Below are 21134 nucleotides of genomic sequence, written 5' to 3' on the forward strand. Positions count from 1 at the left end.
ACAACTGAAAAGTTGTGAATCGTTTTTGGTATTTAAAAAGAGGTTTAAAAATATAGTATGACAAAAATAGATATAAATCATGGATAGACACATGAAACAAAAGTGAATCTCCTAACTTACTGTCTTTAGGTTTTTGGTTTATGAATATGATTATCCATACACGTGTATAATAGGGGCATGTTTGCTTGTATTGTTTTGTTCATATTTATAGCGTTTACTTTGTATGTATGTAAAAATAAGCTTTTTTTAGTTTTTAGTTTAGTTGTTATTTGCGTTAGTGAACAAAGGGGTAGCACTCGATACGATTTTTTACTTCTTCCCCTTGAACATAAACTTGAATGAATTAAGTATTGATCTTTTATTTTGACTTTGTTTTTTTCTTCGCGTCTTTCATGTTGTGTTTGTATATATGTTCAATAAAAATCAATCAATCAATCAATCAATCATTTCCAAGACCGCTTTTCCTACACAGGGTCGCGTGGGGGTGCTGCGCGTGGCCCAGGTGACTTGAACTGGCCGCCAGTCAGTCGCAGGGCATGTGTAGAGACAAACATCCAAAATTTGGAATACATAACATAACCCCCCCGCCCCCGCTGGGCATTTTACCAAAATCTCGCGGTCCATTTGTCACATTCGGCCTGCAGCCAGGATACCTTTCCACCATCTGTCTATCCGCCATTTTGTCCGGCCGGACCAATTAGTAATTGTCTAGAGGCTGGTCCGCCTAGGATTTTAAACGGGCTTCCGTCGGTGTTTCCCTCTACCAACTTTGGCCGACTATAACTAGCCTGTATATATATTTATATATATACACAGTAAAAAGTCAATCTACATCCTACTGAATGAGCACATGGTGAAGCAGCATGTGGCTTATTATCCAAGGTTATTATTTGAACTGCACACAATTTCAGTTAGTTAGAAGCCCTTGTGCTCTGCACTCTAACGCGGAATAGACACCTTTTGGTGTTTCCCAATGAGTCGGAGAGACACTGTTGATGTCATTGGCAAAAAAAACGGATGGCTCGATTTTTTTTTTTGGGGGGGGGGTCTTCTGGCCAGCGTTGCTGGCGTTCAAACAGCCCGTCAGCGTCTTCTGACTGCAGCGTTATCAAAAGAGTTCATCTTTTACGACCGTGCCGTCCAATTGGGACTTTAGGAAGATCAACCATCTCATAAATAGGACCGGTGCGGCCCGCCTGAGTGGTGGCGATCCTCCGGCGGAGGAGAAGGAAAAAAAAAATCATGCTTTTCACGTTTTACTTCATTTTGGTTCCAGTAATAAGTGTGACAAAGACAAGAGATGGCACGGGTCGCCTCGACACCATTGCCAGCCGAGTGTTACATGCGGCACCGTAGGGAGCGGCACGTGCCATGATAAAAGTCGCAAGATGGATGGCTGGTTGATAAGAGGAAATTATGGAAGCTAGGGCAATTAGCAGGAAGGAAAGGAGCTTGGTGAGCAGGGGAGGTCGGTCAGTGGGTCAGTCATACATACATATATTATTCCTCATAAGCTTTCATTGAAAAACGTGTTTAACAAGGCAGGAGTTGATCTAAATGTGGTTTGTTTTTCAATGAAAACAAGGGCACAAATGTTGCGTTTTCCCGCTGCGAATCAAAGCACGAGTCGAAGCTGCGCCCCCCCCCGGGAGGCTCGCGGAGAAACTTAGCCCGTGATCTTCCGGTTTGTCACGGGAGCCTTCTGTGGAGCCAGCAGCTCGCCACTCAAAGCAAACGGGGACATCGAAAGAATCGGCATTAAAGCACATCGTCGTGCACACACTTGCACGTCTTTATGTCAATGGGGGACCGCGTTTTGTAGCTTCCTCGTTCATGTATGTAATAATGCCTTGTATGTCACCCCCACTTTAGTCGTAGGGACTTTTTTTTTTATACCCTACAATCTCGATACACGCAGACAGACACATACGCACACACATACTGTCTCGTATTTTCTTCTTTTTTAATAAGAATGCTTTCAGCTGAAGAAGAACGTCCAAACAATAAAGGCCGGTTGCAACACACAAGCAGCATGAGAAAAACACACAAACACAGAGACAGACTAACAAAGAATTGTCTCGCAAGAAAAAATGTCCACACATTAAAGGTGTCACGCGCACGCTCACTGGTGTAAAGTGTATGCGTGACATCATCACTTCTGCCGCTTCTGTATAAGGGTGTGAGCGTGTTTATGTTTTACACTATGTGCATATACTGCACTTGTCGTAATACTGAGCTCCAAGATAGCACCTGAAACACACACACACACACCCGCACACACACACTTTGTCTTTTAGTAATTGAATATGCATATTCATAATGCAAACTTAGAACTGTTGAGATGTAGCCCTTGGGGCTTTGTGTGTGCTACAGGCGCTATTGTGGAGCCAAATATTAGGACAGATGGGGGAACACGCACGCACACACCCACGCACACTCGTACACACCGCATGCACTATATTATCTGAGGTGTGTCCATGTGATCTTGTCTTCCTATCTTCGTGTGGCACCTCTGGCATTCCACCATTCTTTATGGGGACATTTTTACAAAAATTGCTCGGGTGAGATGTGTGTGCGCGTAGGTGTGCGTGTGTATGTGTGTGTACGTGCGTGCATTTCCATCGAATGCTATTTAGCCAGCCAATTAGATGGCGGGAACAGCAGGTGAGCCCTCAGCTGCTGGCCAATCAATGAGTTTAATCCTGCCTAATCAACCAATTAAGATTCTATTATCTCTCGCCATCTTTCACACAAATCGCCAATCGCAGCAAATGGATAGAACTGAAAATGCAAGCCAATGTCATGTTCTTGATTCATGATTTAAAAAAAACAAAACAAAATATAAATTGAGCTTGTTATTGAAAAAAAATCCCTTTAATCAATCATATAATACAAAAAAAAAATAGTCGATGTTGACAAAGTTCCTTTTGTAGTTCATGTGTGTCCACGTGGACGCTAACGGGGTTGTTTCAATTTTATTAGAGAATAAATAAAGATCCTTTTTGGTGTCCTTTTTTAATGAAGTCATTGTGAAAAAAATATCAAGACCTCAAAAACAAGAGCCAATTCTAATAAACGGAGGCCATGTCGTATTCAGCAGCCCAAAATTACCCAGAAGCCATTAAAATATCTTTGGCACTCCCCAAAAATATATAGACTAATAATATGATTATCATATTAATATTATAATTATATATATATATATATATATATATGTATTTACGGTATATGTTTGCCAGTGTTATTCAACTGCACAATGATTTACTTACTTTTTTATAACATAAATTGCTACAAATTGTACATACTAATTTGGAGGACATAATTCATAAAGAGACCCTTGGCATCCCAGGACACTTTATTGCATCGGTAAGTGCTGTTGTTTTGGTTAACAAACTACACTACACTTACTGCATTAGTCATTTTTTTTTCCCTCAGGAGAGGTGTTTGTTTGTATTGAGGGGATGTTGACTCACCCTTCAAATCATTTTGGGGGGCAGTATTTGAGGAAATATGAGTAGCGCAAGGACACGTTGTCTCATCTTTTTCCACATTTATTTTTTTTAGTGGAGAGTGCCTCAAAGAAGACGAGTAATTGTTCGCTGCCAGCAAAAAAAAAAAAAAAAAAAAAAAAAAGGAGATGTGGGCGGCAGCGGTGAAAGAAAGACAGAGGTAGCGAAGGAGGAGGGAGGAAACGGCTTAAAACCTGAGCCATAAATAAAAAAGCCCTTATGAATACGCAGCAATGAAAAGGATGAAAGAGGAGATCTATCATTTATGTTAACACAAAGACACAGAAGGACGACGGAGAGGAGGAAGAGGAGATTTAAGCAAGAGGAGGCTAAAGCAAAACACCTGCTTTTAGAGCAACTGTGGGGCATGTTGTCACGGCAACAATAAGAAGAAACGCTTTATTGTCACTTCACTACCCAGTTTTCTGCCAACAATTGCGAGAAAAATAATGGAAGTCAAACTGCCGCCATCGGAAAACTCTTCAAGTGACAGTCCTGGAATTTCACCCCTGAAATAGCTACTGTCCAATTCCAGCCATGGGTCGGGAGACTTTTTCCGGTTGTCATGGTTTGAAAGACACGACCATCAAATTCAGTGTCAAACTGGTGTCTGGGCCTGATTCTTGACAACGCAAAAGGCCTGCGTGGGATTTGCCCCAGAAATGCTTACTTGATTGCTGAAACTTGTGTTCGGGACGGTTTTTGGACAAATTAGGAGCCCTGGAAATTAGCCCCAAAATGGCTGCTTCAAACCAAAAGCGCCGATTTCTTGTACTCTACAATTCATGCTACACGTCCATGAGACTTTTTGGTGTGTCCCGTTTGAATAGACATCGCCACCATCTTTGCCATCGATTGGTGAAAATGGTGCGTGGCCACAGAACACGTTAAACTTGTATCTCAAGGGACCACTGTAAAGTTCATGATTTAACATCATCAAAATATTAGTGTGAATAAATAATGACAACATTATGAAAAGAAGAGAACGCATCCATCCATCCATTATCTGTACCGCTTCTCCTCACAAGGGTCGCGGGGCGTGCTGGAGCCTATCCCAGCTGTCTTTGGGCAGTAGGTGGGGGACACCCTGAACTGGTTGCCAGCCAATCGCAGGGCACACAGAGACAAACATCCACACTCACAATCACACCTAGGGGCAATTTAGAGTATCCAATCAACTTATCGTGCATGTTTTTGGAATGTGGGAGGAAACCGGAGTACCCGGAGAAAACCCACGCAGGCACAGGGAGAACATGCAAACTCCACACAGGGAGGCCGGAGCCGGGATCGAACCCACGACCTCTGAACTGTGAGGCGGACGTGCTAACCAGTCGACCACCGTGCCGCCGAAGAGAACGCAAAGGAGATGAAAAAGAAAAAGATGATTGAGAGTGGAAGGATAACCCTTTAATTGAATATTTAGAACAGACAAAATGTGTGATGAATTTATAATGAATTGCAAGTTAATCATAGAAATCAGGAGATTAATTGGGATTCATAAAAAATGTCATCAAAGAAGCACTTTGAAACTCGTTTGTAATTAAGGCCGACGCAAATAAACTTCTCATGACTGGATTGATGGTTACAGTTATTATGACACTCTGTTTTTGTAAAATGCAATATTGTAGATTGCAAAGTTTCCTCTTTTTTTTTTTTTTCAGGGTGTCGGGGAAAAAAGATCAATTGGAAGAGACCATTTGACATAAAAGCATGGGCATGGAACATAAAGAACTCACATCTCAAGGCACCACTGGATTGAAAAGTTAATTACTTTCCTAAAAAAATGTTTTAAAAAAACTCGAGAAGGAAAGAAAACGATGATGATGAAGAAAAGGAAGAAGAAAGAATGAAGGTGGGCTGTAAATGAGAAACTGACTCGGAATTGTGTGTTCAAAAACTCGTGAGAATATTTTTGGGCGATCCGTTCACCTTTTGTGTGTGTACGTGTGTGTGTGTAGGCAGTCCTCCAACACGCACGCACACGCACGCACACACACACGCACACACAGCAGAAAGTGCAGTGCTGGCATGCGGTGGACTAATTTATGCTTGAGTGCAGTTCAATTAAGGCAGATGTACGGAAGTGTTCTCCAGCTTCAACGCAATGCAGTACACGCACACGCGCGCACACACACACACACACACACACACACACAACACAACTCAGGATTCATGCGCTTACATAACACACTTACTGCTTGTTACCCCAAATTGTCCCACTGTTTGTCTGTGTGTGTTGTTGTGTTCCAGTGCATCAATGTGTCGCGTCCGCTTGTGCAGCGAATGTGTGCTAGCGGCGACCGTTCACCGCAAATTTGCAGCATGGGCGAACATGAACCCCCATGATGCCGCGGCGCTCCCGTGACATCATCGCCCCAAGTGTGGTCGTAGTGCGATTGATTGGAGAAGGGTCGACTCGGTCGACGGCCCCGAGAAAAGATGCAGATGGTTTGTTTGCTGTCGTTTGTTAGCCGGTTAGCTGATGAGTCCATGCTAGCTGTTAGCGATACTTACGCTTACTGTATAGACAAACAATTGAAATTATTTTTTAAATTGTTTTATTTAAAATTGTAAACAAACGGAAATAGATATTTATGACTTTAGAGGGTATTTTTTCGAATTCAATGTTACAGTGGGCTTCTACTGTGACGATCAGATTTGTACATTTGTTTCCCTTTTTGATGAAGCACAAACATTGCAAATATAGTCTCGTTCTCGACTTCTCCTCAATACTCAAGCAGCGGCAAGTCTCAACATGCATCCCAAGTTCATAGTCAAACTTTCCCACTACGCGTCATTCTCAACCAAACTTTTCCTAACGTTCATGGAGAACACCTCAGTGACGGGTGGACGTGCACGTGTCCGTCATTCTTCATCGCAACATCCACAGTCAGAGTTTATGAAATATATAATAATGTAAAAAAAATTATAATAATATCACAACAAGAATAAAATTAAATTTACTAGATAATGCCAGCCTTGGCCACCCCTGGCCACCCTGTAGCTCCGCCCCTGGGTAAAGCACAAATATCACAAACAAAGTCTGTTTCTTTGATAGTCAGTTACAGTCGGGCACCGATCCAAAACGATCGCCTGAAAAGCTCACTAGTCGAGAAGCAGGAAAAAAAAAACAACAAAAAAATGCACTTTGATTTTTGCTCAGTCAGAGAGAAAAGGCGCATCTGCTAAATCTCATCTCCAATTCTTTCACAAGCATGCGGGTGAGGGGACCCGCGGGGCCGCGACGAGGATCCCCGCAGCATGCGGCCGCGTCATTTAGCCGCGCTCTTCCGAGGCGTCCGACGATTGCCTGTTGCCTCTCGGCCGGCGGCGACGCATTAAATATGTAAAGTCGTTTGGGCCGACATGGCTCCTAAGTGGCGGCATGGAGAGCGAGCGCTACGAAACCCGCCGGCTGATTTCAAGCCGGCCGCACGAGAGCGGGACCGACCCGAGGCGAGATCCCGCTCCTCCGTGGACGTTGCCGGTCAATCTTGATCTGTTTCCGCTCATAAAACAGCAGCTACAAATTTGAAAGGACTTCCCGTCAGGAATTATGCATGCCCCGCCTTCAATCGATGGAAAAACATCCCCGGCTTGATTCACACCTTCCTATGAAAGACAGGACTAAACATTCAACTTTGAGAAGGAGACGCCCTCGAACATTAAATTTGTGGACGGTCCCTAACTCGTAAACATCGAACGTCGAACATCAAGCCAACTTTTTCTTGCCAATTTAATTTACATGGGTTCAGAAAACTACATTTATTATCCTCCCATCAGTGTTGCCACAGTTACCTTGAAAAAGTCACTTTTACAGATTACTTACTTGGAAAAATAACTTGGTTACTTTACGGATGACTTGCTTTAAAAAGGTTAGATGACAAAGTACGTTCAGCAGATAGCAGCAACCCTGCCGAACATAAAAATGACACCCGCTTTTGCCGCTTTTTTTCACTTATCAAAATTGTCATTTAAAATAATGGACTCTTTTCAGGATTTCAAGTAACATTTTTTTTTTTTTATAAAAATAAAAAGAGAGTTTAGACTTCACTTAAAAACACTTTTGAAAGAATTTCTAAAACAAAGGCAAATGTAGTGGCAAAAGTCAACATGTATAATGTACATTGTTTATAAATAAAACAATTACATTTGTGAGCCAGCTGCAGTCGCCCAATCTGGCGTTGTGACTTTGTAAGCATACTGCCCTGCATGCAATCTTTTTTTGGGTTTGTTTGTTTTTTTTACCTAGTGTTATTGAAGCCACATCTTCCAATTACATGTCCAATTGAAGTAAATGATGGGGGTAGCCAGTGTCCTTTTTTGTTTGTGCTTTTTTTTGGGAGTGTGTGTGAAGTAGAATTCTGTGAAATTGATGGCACTCCAGCCTTTCATTTTCTGTTTTGAACGCTCGTGGATCATCATCGTCATACATCAAACAATATCTATTAACTATGATGCCGCTGCAGTCTGTTTCGAGGGTTCTGCGCAGCACTCGAGCAGTCAGTTGAATTGAACTTCCACAAATAGAGAGCGCCACAGTTGAACTTTTCACAACTATCTTTTGCAAACTCTTATTAATGCGTATTCTCCACCACTCTAAATGTAAGCAACAACTTTAGCAAAATAATGCCACTTCAGTCTGTTTCAAGGGTTCTCGCCACTTCTCAAGCAGCCCAAGTAGAATAACAGATCATGAAATTCGCTCTTATGCCGCAACTACTGGAATCAAAATCCAAAATGAGGAAATCCTTGGCAGAGTGTAGCTCGGGGACTGAGATCAGAATGTGTAGACGCCGGAGAAGAACTTTTTTTTTTAGGATTTTCAAAGGAATTCCTTTTTCTGCACATGCAAACGATCTAAATCTTTGTTTCTTTTCCACAAAACCAGAGAGAGACGCGGCGCCAGTTTAATCAGGTAGACGTCACGCTCCGAGCGTTATCCGGGGAACGCTCCGCCATCTATTTTTCATGTCACTCCGACGTGACAGGCACGAGGAAAGAGGTGGAAGGTTCGGGAGGGGAGAATTGGAAGGAGAAGAAAAAAAGAAGTGGGACCAAAGCAAAATTGGCGGCAGAGGGGGGGGGTTTGGGGGCGTTGATAGCCAGTGCTGCCCTGAGGCCTGAGCTGTGTTGTGCCAACATCCGGCGCGCAATTATCCAAGCACTCTGGAAGCCGTTTTGTCCCGTGTTTCACCCTGGCTCGGCCCAAATCACCATCTTGATAAATCGGCCCGCCAAGTCTATCCATCCGACGGCTCACGGGCTGACTGGCGGGGGCGGTGGGGGGGTGGGCCTTGACTGATGCTTCCGTCGGTGCAGGTAGCGGGAGACACAAACTGGACTTGATCATCGCCGCCGATCTATCCCACGCTCGAAATCATCCGGCGCTTTGTTAAGTGCCTGTCTGACAAAGCCGGCAAATGTTACACGCTTTTTGTTGCTAGGCAGAATTACGGGGCTGCATTCTAAGCCACAAACTGCTTGGCGCAAGGCACAACTCAGAGGACTCCAATGTAACTTATTGTCAGACAGATGTCATAGGGTTCAATGAAAAATATCCTGCTGTTTGTTGCTAGGCAGAAATTGTAGGGCTCGATGTGAACTGCCCCACCACTTGTCGCTAGGCAGAATTTGCAGGGCCCCAGCAGCTTGTTGCCAGGAGGAATTTGTAGGCCTGATTAGAAATAGAGCACATACCGTGCCTCCGTATTACATCTGGAAAAGTAAGCGCAGCAGAGTTGACAGGGGAAGCGCAAAGAAGAAGATGGACGTGCTGCCAAAGGGAATGACGCCCCACCATTTCGGCCGCCCGTCGACGTATCGCAGCAGGCAGACCGGCCGGCGGCGGCTGCCAAGACGCCACGGGCGAGTGACTCGACACGGCGCGGCCGCGCACATTAGCATTTTTTCGTCTTCCCCGGAGGCGTCATCCATCACATCGCTCCAACTTGCGTCGGCTCTGTCCGTATCGCACGCACGAGGACAGGACGTCGTGGTGAAAAATTGCCAGCGTGTTACCCCCAAGACGAAGAGATGAGAGTGCCGTGGGCCATCCCAAAATTAGGAAAAAAAATGTATCACTTATTGCCAGGCAGCTTTTGCAGGGCTTGGTTCGAAGTGCCCATTAGTTATTTCTAGGCAGAATTTGTAGGGCTTTATTCCCCCGCCGCTGTTATGAGGCAAACTTCATTAGGCTTGATTACAACTGCACCTGCACTAGTTGCCGGGCAGATTTCATGGGGCTCGACTATAACTGCCCCGCCGCTTGTTGCCAAGCAGGATTCATAGGGTTCGATTACAACTGCCCGCAGAGTTCAGTGATAACTCACTGTGGCGTGTTGCTCGGCAAAATTCATAGGGCACGATGACTGCCCAGTCACTTGTTGCCAGGCAAAAGTCGAAGGGCCCAATCATAAGTGCCCGCATGATTCATTAACGTCCAGTGGCTCGTCGCAGGGCAAACTGGCCGCTAACTTGATGCTAGGCAGAATTGGCAGGACTCCATCATGACTGCTCAGGCTCCCGGGGCATCCGTCACGTTGCCCGCTGTGGCGCAGGTGCTGCCCCGTTCCTATGGCAATGCCCGTCACCGCCGCAGCAGCTCATCAATTATCCAGGCGGCGCAATCCCGCCTGACATTTATTAGACGCCGCACGTCGGTGCGCATCGCGGGTCATCGAGCAAATATGTCACCGCGTCCCCTCTGAGACAAATCTTCTCATCGCAAACAGGGGACTGAGAAGAGACTCTCTGGATCCAATCGATCCATCTAAAAGTATGAGGACACCAGCAGGTGGTGAAAAAGTAAGAGGGAAGTGGAGTGATTATCCAGCTGCCGAGACCCGTGAACTCTGCCTAGCAACTAGCGACCAGGCAAAGGTAATGAAGCCACGTGATTGATTCATCCATCGATTAGTAATCATTGATTTTATACAAGTGTGAGAAAAAGGTGAAGGGGTTACCCAACTGTCGAGATCTGAGAAACCTGCCTAGCAACAAGTGGCACGTCAAATGTGACTAAGATGATCGGTCGATGCCACGATTGACCGATTTAATTCATGGAGCTGTAGTACCCGTATAAAAAGAAGTTCACAGCAAAGGCAACGACTTGTGCAGCCAGTTTGTAATAGTCTGACATCAGTGCGAGTGTAGTTGACGTTGAGGACGACGATGATGATGATGACAGCGAATTATTTTGTTGGGGTTGATTTTTTGGGTTTTGATTGATATCCAGAGCTGTGCACTTGACCCTTTTTTTTGCCGGTCCAACCTCCGTCCGCGACCTGGGTACCCTTCTGTCCTCGTCCATCCGTCCTTATTCATGACAATAATCATCCTCCGACCTTGTCCGTCCTCGTCCTTTTAAAGCGCTTCCGTCCTTACATTTCGTCAGTTCGCCCCCCCCACCCCCCATGTTTGTTGTTAATGGCACTGAATATAGTCACGATGATGTTGTTGTTGAGTACTGCTCTTGCTATTGAATGATAGTCAATGTTTGTTGGTCAATTTTGTGATGTTGCAATTGACGTTAATGTTGTTGTTAATGCCGTTGTTGAAGATAATGCTGCTGCTATTGATTTTTTTTTGGGGGGGACGTCAAAATTGTCGACTTGTCCTACACAAAGGGGGAGGTCAACCCAAACATAACGACCAATCACAGCTCACCTGTTTTCTGAAGCTGAGTTATGACTGGTCATTAGCAGAGCTCTGAGCAACTGTGATGTCATTTTCGGTCGACGGAAGTGACAAAATGGCCGCGCCCCCTGAGATGGCTCAAAACGGATGGAGTTTTTTCTTATTTCAACTAGTGGGCCTGTATAGAACATCATCTTGAAAAAAAACAAAACAAAAAGAAAAAAGCGTTTGGGTTGACTTCAACTTTAAGACAGAAGAACAACGAAATCTTTCCAGCCACAATATGCCACAGAGCTACACGATCAGTACATGATAAGAAGCCGTAATTAATTCTGATGACAGCCCCGCCCAACGTCTAATGGCTTGTCATCAGCCTCGTCTTCGCTGTGCTCTGTTAATGCGCGTTGAGCTCTGATCTCAGCGAGAGCACAACGCGACTTACCGAGGTGAGCCTGCTTGAAAACGGAGGCTCGGTGCTTTTACACGTACAAAAAGCGTGCCATGTGACTCACGACGCGGCGTGGACCTGCGGCAGGCATCCTCCGTGTCACCTTACAGAGCTGAGTGCACATGCGTTGAAGACGCACTATCGCACAGGGAAAAAAAAAAATAAAAATAAAGTACAGTACATCTGAAGGAAGCAAACACACACAAACACGCACGCACACACACACACACACACACACACACACACACGTCCCAGGGGATCTCATTAGTGTGATTGGCTTCAGGACCTTTTTCCACTTTTATGTTGCATTTACATCTTCAGCATTCCTAAAGCTCCTTCAACAAACCTCTACGCGAGTGTGTCATGTGTGACTTCAGTACGAGATAATACAGAGCTGTCATGCTTTGACGCCCGATGTACGACTTTACGCAGCGTTCGCACAGAGCGCGTTGGATGCGTCTAATGGCGTTCTTTTGCATTTACTGTACTGACATTTTGCAGTCGTGCTCAGCGCTATTCAACTCCGTTGATCGGACTTGTTTTGCTCCGTTTTTAAAGCGACGGCGGTAACGTTCATGTTGATTGTGCCTTTGTTGTGGCTGTTGATGTTGATGATGTTGATGATGATGATGATGATGATGATGATGCGGTTCATCTTGCTGTGGGTGCTGATGAGGTCATTGGCGGTGTTGATGATGATGATGAGTAGGATGTCGTGGAGTTTTTTTTTTTTTCTTTTTGTCATGATTATGATGTTGAGGTTGTTGATGAATGTCCTTGTTGATGTTGATGTCAATGATGCGGTTGATGTAGTTCAAAATGACGAGTGCGGCAATGTTGATCCTGTTGATGTTTGTGATGCTGATGATTATGTTGCTGTTGGCAATTATGTTGTCGATGTCTAGATATTGGGACATGGACACAATTGCCATCTTGTCCGTGAAGGATGTGAAATGAACACGATGTGCTTTGAGTCCAAACAGTTTGTATATGTTCCTCTCACTTTTTTTAATGACAAGTTTTCAAGAATGTGTTCTATGCAAGCCCACTAGTTGAAACGCAGCATTCTGATGAATATTGCGTTTGGAGAATAAGAGTTAATCCACCCGTGTTCAGCCATCTCTGGGGGCGGCCATTTTGTCACTTCTGTCGACCGAAAATGACATCACAGTCGCTCACGACGACCAATCGCGGCTCAACTGTTTTCCGAAGCTGAGCCGCGATTGGTCGTCAGCAGAGCTGAGTTCTTACACGAATGTCTTGGTCACATTCCAAACCCCCACCTAGCACAGTTGGAGTGACCGCCCGAAAGATATTTATTTTTATCAATATGAAAACCAACTTTATTATGGGTTAATATTAATTGTAGTTAAGTTAAAGCAGCACTGGGCAAGAAATCGACCTTGTTAAAATATTTTCACAACTCTTTTGATGAAACATTGACTTACAAGTACAGTAGTCGAATGGGACTTTGTCATGCCCTGAGGGGGTCCGTATCGTTTTTACAGGCACAAAGCAACTTTGAGGAGGATGGGAGCAACCCTGGCTAGCACACAAAAAAAATACAAATGTCCTGAATTGCTTTACGGCATACTCACTTCCCCCTTTGGCTATAAGGACGGCTCAGGATTTCGCGACACTACGCGCTGGCACGCATGGGAAATGTGGTTGATGTGGTGTTTTGTCAAAACACTACCGCTTTTGTCCACATGGCATAATCAACAAAAACTGACATATGACACAGTGTTACTTTAAGAGGGGCAAAATATTTATTTGATTTAATCAAGGGAAAGGGTTGGGGTTAGAGAAGGGAATTAAATTGTTTATGATGAAGTTAAGTTTAGGGTTAGGGTTGGTGGGGTCAGGGATTAGCGTTAGCGTAAGGTCTAAGGCCAGGGTTAGGAACGGATGAAACTTTGCAGTCTTAGCCCAAAGTTTACGGGCCTGACTATATGTTGACGCTGATGATGATGTCAACATGCTTCATATGGACCAAGTTGTTGATATGGATTAAGTGGTTTCATTGGCCGGCAACCAGTTCAGGGTGTCCACCGCCTACTGCCCGTGAGGAGAGGCGGTGTCGATATCGGACGGACGGATGCGGTTCGTGCCGTCCATGTTGTTGTCTGGCCCAGCGCCAGTCATACGTTGACGCGCCTCCCGGCGTGACGCGAGACACCCCGGCGGCCGACCCCGCTTCCCCGCGACGCCGTCCCCGCGACGCCGTCCCCGCGACGCTCACGAGCACTCTCGGAAAGTCTCCGGCAAGGGTCGAAAAGCCTCTTTCCACTCGCTTTGCTGCACATCTGCGCCCGTGTGTGTGCGCGTATCGAGTCAGCTCGTTTGAACGCCAGCTGATGCTAAGCAGCAACTCTCTCTGGAAATCACGCGGTGGATTGCGGCGCATATGTCGAGAGAAGACTTGTGTGGGGAATAAAAAGAAGCTCTTTTTCACCGGCCGGTTTTACGTCGGCTTCGGAGTGCCGAGGCCCACTGCGGCGGTGAATACACATGAAATACTGTATATGTGCTCACACATACGACACACTGTACGTACATATTTGCACATCCGGCTCTCCTTTCAGGGTCTTAAAAATGACGCGAGTACCACCTCGTATGAAACACACAGGGACATATTACAAGCCGTGGTTATTTATTTAACAACCGATCCAACATGCAGCAGCGGCGCGCGTTCAACTAAGCCCACCCGACATGTTTTCATAGGAATTAAGCGGGTAAGGAGGCAGACAAGTGCTGCTAATCTAAAGCTTGGGATGAAATGATTAGCAGAGGTAGCCTATTACATTTATGCATCGCTGTTATTAGTTTTATTTTGATTTTTTTTTTTACAACGAGCCGTCGAGCTTTGCCTGCACGCAGTGGTGAAAACTACGGAAGCGCGGAGCTGCCAATGCGGAGTAAACTTTTTTTCTTTTTTTTTTCAGTTTACGTTATTTTTCACATTGCTTGCTAGGCAAGCCCCCTCTCTGTTCATTTTTAAAACCCGGTTGAAGACACGTTTCTTTTCTCTGGCTTTTGATCCGACCTGAATTTTTCGGCTCTTTTCCGGTGACAATCGTATATAGTGTTTTATGTCAATTTATTGGTTTTATTTGTTTATATTTTATATCTATGTCCATATTTATTAATACCTGTACCACAGCCTTTTATTGTTTTTGTTTTATTTATTGTATTGTAAAGTGCTTTGTTACAGCCCTAGCTGTTATGAAATGCGCTATATAAATAAAATTGTATTGTATTGTATTGAATGAATTCTCCGTATGAAAATATTAGCAACAACTCTCACTATATCAATCGCCAAAATTGGATACGGAGCCGGTCAGGCGGCGCAGGTGTGCCTAATATTGCGACTAGTGAGGGGACACGAGTCGGAGCCAAGCGAGCGAGTCTGTCCAAGTGACAGAACAACAATGTTACAACGTCACAAAGTGCCAAAGGAGAGATGACGAGGAAGTGTGAGCTCCGACAATACACACGCACACACACACACACACACACAGTGCATCTTTACAGTGCGTCAGTCACACTTTTGAACACGTCATGTACCAACAGCTGTCGGCGAGCAACGCTGGTCTCTCACTTGCAACACGTACGCACAGGCTCACACGCGTGTGCGCAATCGTATCAATTGCAGGGTATTGTGGGAAATTTAAGGCTTGTATGGAGGAGGTATTTAGTTTGTCTCATACACGCACACACAACAAGTGATTAAAAAAGACATACAATGTCAATTTGTGCAATTAATGGCTTGAGGGGAGTGTGGGTATTTCGCAGGGATGGGCGTTGCGTCCCAGAGACGGAACACCCATTTCGGGGACGGAGGACGAGAAGTTTTTAAAAAAAGGACGGACTAAACAGGGACGGAAGAGGGTTTTCGTCCGTCCCTGCAATCATCCCGAACCGGGTCAAGTACCGGCTGACGTTTTGTGTTGGGTTCTATTAAAACGCAAGACCACTGTTGTCTTCCGCAATAGCAGGCAGCAGCTGTGACTAAGCCTGCGCAACACTGTACAGTAAGAACGTCCCGATATCCAAGTGTTACGATACGATATCACAATATGAACCTCACAATACGATAATTATCAGGAGGTTGGCGATATATAAAAAGCTCACGAGATTGTGAACAAAAAAAAAAAAAAAAGGGCTCATTAAAAAAATTTAAAAAACGTCACAATATTCTGTTTTTGTAAATTCATTCATTCACAAAGAAATCGGCTTGGCCAGTCATGCGCAACTGGTGATTAGCGTGGCTCTTAAACAGAGGTGGCATTGAATTAAACGGCACTACTAAACTAACCACCAGAGGGTGCTGGAATTGCACAAATGGAAAACAACAACAGATTTGCTGCTATTAATATCGTGACATGACGATGACGATATCCCGCGGAAATTTTAATATCATTTAATATCATTTCATGATATTGCCGATATTGTGACATTCTTACTGTACATTGCTCTTTTGGATGTGCGTTCCCTCCCTGCAGTGTTGTTCTCACAGGCATGGACTGCCCTCTAGTGGCCGCCCCCTTAACCCTTTGTAAGTATGTCCTTGTCCGGGACATATCTAGACTGTAAAATATGTAAAATCCTGACGGGTCATGTAAAAATCGATACAAAATTGACGGGGCATGGCAGCCCCGCTGCACACTTAAAGCGAAGACCCGCAAGTGGAAGTCTTTCGTTGTCCTCTTAAAATAACATTGTGTTATTTTGCGTTATTACACTGTGGAGGGACGATGATGGAAGGGTACCCAGGGGGACGGCGGACGGACCGGCAAAATAGGGGATCATCTCTGGTGTTTATTTTGTCTCTCGTGTACTCTCAAGTGCTCTCACACAAATACACAATTACATAATATGATGAATTTGCACAAATCAAGGCCCCTTCCCCTGTAATCAACACCTTGACGGACGCCTTGTCCTCCCTGCAGTTGAGCAAACAAACCATCCCTTGAGCCACTACTTCAAAGTCAAAGTGATTCGCTTTGATCTTCTGTCTGAATTATGAAAGAAAAGTGATTCTTTCTCACGCGCACACACACACACACACACACACAAACACGCACACATGCATGTGGAATTTAAAAAAAAAAAAAAAGGTTCCATGGCATGAATTTCAGACTTTGAGCGCGGTTGTCGCCGTGTTCGCTGATCCTTATTCCTCTATCCTCCCTTTAGATCTCGCGCAGAAGCGCATCACCATGACAACGCCGGGAATCCTGGCTAACGACGAAGCAGGGAGCCAATCGGGTGGGCGCCAGTGTCATGCCATGCCGGCAGACGTCTTGTTGAATTAGTCCAATCGTAGCTAGGACTTGCGAGTCTTTGAAGGAGCCGTGGGAAGGGCAAAAGTGATCTGCCGATGGCCGCTTTGGACTAGGGCAGCAGACTTTCTGTGTCTTTTCAGGCACGGATTCTTCAGGCTTTTTTTTTTCTTGGTCTAGTCGTGGTTGTCATGCATGGCGATTGAAATGTCCTGAGGGAAACTGGGGGCTTTGGGGGGCTGGATTCTTTTGCAAAATTGGAGATGGGGGGGGGGGTTTGGCGTTTTATGTCCAGTCATCAAATATCCCCGCCATGCTCCCTCCGCCTGCACCCGATGACAAAATCTCAAATGTTTCAAATCGTTCAATCGTTATAACCACTGGACAAAATCTCGAGGATGCATGCGCTTTTTTTGCCCTCAAATTGACCCTTCAAAATGGCAGACTTACTCTTCTTTTGGGGCATGGCTTTTTTAAGTGGAAGTCAAGCCAAACCTATTTTTTCGCAAGAATATCTTCCCAGCAGGCCCAGTCGTTGAAACACGGCATTCGGATTCATTTTGCGTTTGTGGAATATGAGTTAAGCAGCAAAATGCACTCGTTTTTAGCCATCTGCGGGGGCGGCCATTTTGTCACTTGCTGTCGAATGACATCACAACTGCTCACAACGACCAATCACGGCTGACCTGTTTTCGGAATCTGAGCCGCGATTGGTCGTTGTGAGCGGTTGTGATGTCATTTTCAGTCGAGAGCAAGTGACAAAATGGCCGCCCCCACAGATGGCTAAAAACGAGGGCATTAACACTTATTTCACAATATTTATCAGAATGCCCTGTTTCAACTAGCGGGCTTGCATAGACCAGATTCTTGAAAAAAAAAATGTTTGCGTTGACTTCCTCTAAGATTTTTTTTGAGGCTCTACACATGTCTACCGAATTTCATGTTACTGATGTCAAAGTCAGATTTTTTGTGTGTGTGTGACCTTGTGGAGTTGAGGGTTTTGTATTTCTTGGAGAGTCATCAAACTTGCTCTGCCTACACCCAATGACAAACAATCAAAAAGATGCTTTACAATTTGGAGTCAGCATTCTGTCTAATATACGGACTCCAATTTTAGCCTGACAAAATCTTTCCAAAATCGTCACCAATACCGATTCCAAGCACTAATACCATCTGGAATCGTATCTTGTTGCGAATACCAATACCTTGAAAGGCTGGTATCGGCACTGATTAGTTTTTGCATGTTATGTCCAGTCATCAAACGTTGCCGCTATGCTCTACCTACACTCCTGAAAATGGCCAAATTTGCCCTCGTATGGCCCTTCAATCCAGAATGAAAGACCTCTTGTACATTCTTGGGCAAGACTTTTTTGTGGGTCTACACATGACAGATGTGTAGCTATTCAATTTCATGTTACAGAGACTGAAACTGTTTTCAGGGGCTGAACTTTCATCGACATCTTGTTCAAAATTGCTAACGATCGGACAAAATTTGAAATAGTAGTTGTACTTTGAAGGACCCATGAAAAGGGACAAAATGAGTCCAAAATGGCGGCTTTCAAGTAAAATGGCAGACTTCCTGTGTCTTTTCAGGCATGACTTTTTCAGACTTGCACGTCAGTGTGCTCATGATAAACGTGCCTACCAAAATTGAAGTTGCTCAAGTAAACCGGCTTCCGGGGCAGAATTTATTTATTTATCTATTTATTTTAATCCCGACAGTCGGTTCTGAGCCAACCTTTGACGGTCACACCCGCAACCGCTATCGGACATCCATTTTCCGCCAGGATGAACAAGCCTGCAAAATTTGGTGAGCTTTTGAGCACGGAAAAGCAAATGTGTTGCATGCTGGGGCCTGAATGATAAAATGCTGTTTAAAAAAAGCTCGGTGACATAAATTAAGAAAAGGCAAGGAAGACATTTAGAGTGGCAAAATCACAACACATGCAGATAAAATCACAATGGCGCACACGCACGCACGCACGCACACTTACACGCACGCCATGAGAAAAAGAGATGATGTGATGTCAGGAGCAAAGTCACATCATCTTGGAGAGAAAACAGGCCAGAATCTCATCACAGCAAGCCCAAATGAGATTAGCCCTGCAGCCTTGCTCTTATATAGAAGTCAATACATCAGTCATCCCTCTCTGGCTCCTTCCCCCCCCAACAAATTGCATTAAAGCACAGAGATGTCCCTCACAATCAGGCCCAGATTGCTTGGGCCGGGCCGAGCCGAGTGGGAGGGGCCGCGCGAGGCTTTGTGCGTCACGCCGAGCACTCAAGGACGCACTGCCGGCTATACGCTCGTGTCTGGAACCACTGCTGCTATCACAGTGACAAAGCAATATACTCTATACTTGCCAATGTCGCGTACAGTAAAAAGTGATGACTTCAAAGGGAGGGGGGGGGGGGGGCTTCAGTGCCGTGCTCAGAAAACATGCAGTGGTGAAAACTAGGGATGTAACGATTCACTCAAGCCCCGATTCGATTTCCAGTTCGATTCGATTTTTTAAAAAAAAATTGCTCCCATGCTTGTCTCTGTGCACTGCAGCAATCCACAAACGCAATACGCAATGATGTTTGGCGCAAAAGCATACTTTGATCTACACATTCAAAATGTGCTATGCATCTGGAATGAAAAAACATTCCAAGACATCATTTTCTAGATGAATAGAACCAACTCAATTTCCGATTAATCAAATCGATTAATCGTGGCGAATCGATTTTAAATCGATTTTTGATTAATCGTTACATTCACAATGCATCGTGGCTACTTCGAACCAATGTGGAAGCTGTCTTTGTCCTTTCGGGTATGGCCTCTTGAGATATTTTGTGGGCCTGCTCATGAGAGACATGCCTACCAAAATTCGATGTAAGCAAGTGACACTGGCTAGAGGGGCTCAATTCTTCCAACTAAAAATGTTTTTGTGTTATTTGATGAGTCTTCAAACTTTGCCGCTTTAAAATGAAAATGGCACACGGCCTGCCTCTGTTTCAGTCATAGCTTCTTCAAACTTTTTTGTGGGTCTGGCACCGCCCCTGCCTCAATCCAGCGGTTTTGACTTTCTTTGTAACAGTATCGTTTTTCCTCTCACGAGTGACTTTGTGTTGAACTTTATTCATTAAACAACTTATTATTTGAACATTGCTCTGTTTGGGTCCTGCATTTGGGTTCAAACCTGGTTCAGCCGTGACAAGTTGCTTTTCGCGATGTTGAAGGACAATACAAGGGACAATTCCGTCTGTAAAATTGTATTTCTTTGTTGAATGTAGGAAAGACAGATCTTTTATCACATTAGCAAAACTTTAAACTTGAAATGTTATCGAAGATTGTTACCTTGAAATTTTGAGTAGACTAAACTTTTTTTTGAACAGTGTACTTTAAAACGTATTTAAAGCAATGTCAATGTTAAAATAAAAAAAAATAAAAATTATAACAGAAATCAAAAATAATTTCAGAGTTGAAAAAAAAACAAAAAAACATAATCAAACAAATACATACATCCTTGCAGTAGAAATAATAAACCCAACAGGAAAAAGAGGCTATGAAAACGCCAGGATGCTGTCGTCATGGCAACATCGCTGGCGGGACATCGCTTGCGAGCTCTTGCTCAGCGCTCACTTCCTGTGTGTGCGTGCGTGCGTGCGTGCACGTGCGCAGGAGAGTTGCAACTTGTAACAATAACTTCCTAATTACCGTGTCCCCGGTGGAAGAGGTGCAATCTTCCTGAAATGCTAACTAGCCTCCCGGAGGGAACGCGTTGCATTATTAATCCATGCAGTTTGTGTGCGAGTGCGTGTGTGCGTGTGTGTGTCGGTGTGTGTGTGTGTGTGCTCTCGCCAAGATCATCTCTGTCACCGCATACATTTGCAGTTGCGCCGCGTTCTAAATTGTGTTTGCATTTCGCTAACAACACAAAATGTGAAAGAATGCAAGGCTGGAAGATTTCCGTCCCGAAATAATTGCTTTGGTTCTTCTTTCAAATAAGTCAATAAGTCTTTGCAACGACATCTTCACACAGAGTCAGCAGGGTGCTTGGTGTGTTCTTTTCGCTCATTTGCTTCCTTGCTAAAACAATTTTTCTGGCAAGAAAGACTGTCAGAGTGATCCACCGCAAATTTGCACAAGTATTGGGACGGGGCCTAAGCAGAAATGACTGCAGAGTTGTCCGATGACTTTTTCGTTATTAACCTATAACTTTGTTATGACTTGATGAGTTTCACGTGACAGTAATGTTTGTTAATTTTCTA

The 21134-nt window shown here is 44.5% G+C and overlaps 1 protein-coding gene across 5 annotated transcripts in view; it reads right to left on the reverse strand.

The window, feature by feature from the left end:
- LOC147146595 (protein ELFN1-like) overlaps window positions 1–21134 on the reverse strand; it is an 83743-nt gene that overhangs the window by 38939 nt on the left and 23670 nt on the right. The window lies entirely within an intron of this gene.

The sequence above is a fragment of the Filicampus tigris genome, chromosome 6, assembly GCF_054856515.1.
Source record: "Filicampus tigris isolate MCC_2025a chromosome 6, RoL_Ftig_1.0, whole genome shotgun sequence".
Lineage (NCBI taxonomy): Eukaryota > Metazoa > Chordata > Actinopteri > Syngnathiformes > Syngnathidae > Filicampus > Filicampus tigris.